Source organism: Elephantulus edwardii, unplaced genomic scaffold (genome assembly GCF_000299155.1).
Source record: "Elephantulus edwardii isolate Elephantulus edwardi_28Jun2011 unplaced genomic scaffold, EleEdw1.0 scaffold00014, whole genome shotgun sequence".
In the NCBI taxonomy this organism is placed as follows: Eukaryota; Metazoa; Chordata; class Mammalia; order Macroscelidea; family Macroscelididae; genus Elephantulus; species Elephantulus edwardii.
The window spans coordinates 17,467,591-17,470,625 of record NW_006399764.1 but is presented as its reverse complement, the minus strand read 5'-3'; positions in this window follow the sequence as shown (position 1 = coordinate 17,470,625).

Genomic DNA, 3,035 nt, shown 5'->3' with positions numbered 1-3,035 from the left:
AGGAGGCTCTCCTGTTAAGAAATCCACAATTCGAAATGTAAAATACTGGTTTTCTAGGATTTGTTTATGATAGACTGCTTCTCACAAAAATGCCTGTATGAATTCTCAAGGTCAAATGGTGAGGGGATGAAGCAATGGCACACAGAGGAATTCTAGACCAGTAAATATTCTGTGTGGTACATAATGCTGGACACATGACATTAAGGCTTTTCAAAAACCTATTAAACAGTATAACAACAGGGGGACTTGGGGGCATGGAAGAACAGAATAGGATTCTGAGTCATAGTGACCCTCGAGGGCCAAGCAGAAGGTGTTCCAAGGTTTCAAAGGCTGTCATCTTTGCAGAACCAGCCCTCATCATCTTTCTCCCATAGAACTGCTGGATCAAACCTCTGACCTTCAGCTAATCCAAAGCTTAAGCCATTGTGTCACTATGTCTCCTTACTTCCGGAAAGGAGTTTTTTTTGGTGGTTATTGTTGTGTTTTGGGGTGTTTTTTTTTTTATTAACAAGGTTCTGAAAGTCCATGGAAAAGATTGATGTTTTTGACCCTCATAGCAGACCCTCCAGAAGGTTTTCAGAAGCAATAAATTGCACAGGAAAAGATAGTCTATCTTTCTCCAAGGCAGCAGCTAATGGATTCAAACCATGTACCTTAGGCTTAGCAATGCAATCTTTTACCACTAAGCCACCAAATATTGTTGTGTTGCTGTGTACCATTGGAACTGACCTATAGTTGACCTTCCAGTGGGTTTTCAGAGGCAGTTTAATGGCACAAGAGGAGACTGTCCATCCTTCTCTCATGGAGCAGCTAGTGGATTTGAACCACATACCTTTGGGATTGCAGTGCAGGTTCTCACCACTAGGCTACCAGAACTCCTTATGGATATTATGAGTTATTTCAATTACAATTCTGTCTTAAGCAATCAACCAGTAACCAAATGGTAGAGGCACCTAGTTCTTCCAGGTCATGGCCTTGACAATCCTATGTTCTAGGTGCTACTCAGTGTTCGTGGGGTCTCCATGAGTCAGCACTGACTCAGCAGCAACCAAATATTTTGTGAGTCAGTTCTGATACGACAACAAAATCAAAATTGAGTGCTCAGATTCGAGTCTACATAACTAGTCATAACTGATACTGCTCTCCCAGTTTCTGTTGGTGCCTGTTAAGTGTTTACACTGTATTCACCAGGTGCATCCTTGACTCCATCTCATTCATCCTCAGGCAGGTTGGAGCGGCCAGTAATGAGCGTGATTATCTGCACATGACAGCTGGCTGTACTAACCAAAAGAGAAGCAAAGTCATTTGCCAGAGGTCACCGAATCTGCATTTCCCAGGCTCCAGCCCTATGCTCATCAACACATCCATTACGTTACAACCTCGGAGGATGAATATAACGTGTGAGCTATTTTTTTCATGCTTTCTGAATAAAGTCATTTTTAGGGAAGTGCTAACTTCAAATTTGTTAGAACAATGAGAAAGGAAAACTACTATTAAAGCTATCCATGGCATGATATGCTAAACCTTTGCTATTCTAAAACCTGCAAACTGTAAATTAAAATAATACTTCTTTTCATTACAATAATGGAGTGCTGTCTATTCTCTTGGCCTTGTGCTAAGCACTTAAAAAAATGTAGTAAGATGTAAAATACATAAGCTTAGTAGGAATACATATCATAGTTACACATTCCTGAGCAGAACTTTTCCTGAAAGATCTTGTGCCCTGGATGTCGTTGGCATTATTTTTCTCTTTGATACACTTCTCTTTTGAGGCCTGATAGATTTTTGTTAGTATATTTTCCTATATTCAATTTCACTTTCTCAGCCCTTCAGAAGAATATATACGAGAAATTTCCACTTAGGAAATGTCACATAACAACAATCTCAGGGAGTCGAAAAATACCTAAAAGTGATTGGCATCATGCAACCCATGTAACAGTAACATGTGGCCACGTCAATGACTGAGAGCATCAGATATCTCTTTTTGTTAACTAGTCTCTAAACTGAAAATCAACACCAGCTTTCCCATAGATAGAGGAGATAACACCCCTTGAGAACATGACCCCTTGCTTTCAAAAAAAGAACTAAAAAGAAGATAGGCAGACACTTGTGTTTCCTTACCCTCTGATTAAGTTAATAACCATCTAACCATTGTTTATTAAACTAGGATCCAAGAGATACTTTCCCTTATCCAAAGTTTATATGTTACATTTGCTATGTGAGCATGTAAATGAAAAACAAATCCTGTAGAGATGGAAATAGTTCCCGTATTAGAAATGGTCTTGGAGGAATATCATTGTTTTTTATCACATCAGCCATATGACTGACTTATTTTTACATAATTCTGCCAAAATGGTATCCCAAATAGAATGCATCAATAAGAATATCAATAGAGGGAAAAGAGTATAATAAAAATGCAACCTCTCTATGAAAAATAGAAACATTCAAAAGCATTTAAAAAGTAAAATAATGTTATTTGCAAATGTTAAAAATAATTTCTTTTTTACTCAAACATCATGATCATTGTTAATGTTGGTTTTAGCTCAGGAAAAGCTATTTAATAAACCATTTTTTTAATCCACATGGCTAATTTTACAGGAGATGACTTAGAGATTAGTATGGTGTGTTAGCATTCACCCATGAGACTGAGAAAGGATATTTCAAGAATGTACTAACTACCTTTGATTCTGGGGAACAAATATGATTTATGTGTTTACAAACCTCTTCGAGAAAATAGAATCATTCAGGAGTCCTCGTTAAAAGGGTCAGTAACCCGAGCCTATGATATTACAGCCTGGGACTGATTTCCTGAAGGGAGATAGCCTTGGTTTTCCTTGTATCTAGAACAGTGCCTGGCATATGACAAACTCTCAGCAAATATTTGCTGAACGAAACGTAACTTTTACAACTTCTCATTCTAGCAATAGACTCACTGTATAGACATAATATCTTCAGGCAACTAGTTGACATGGTTATTATCTCTATGGTGTCTACTGGCTTCAATTACACTTCTACTAAGGAAATAAAATAAAATT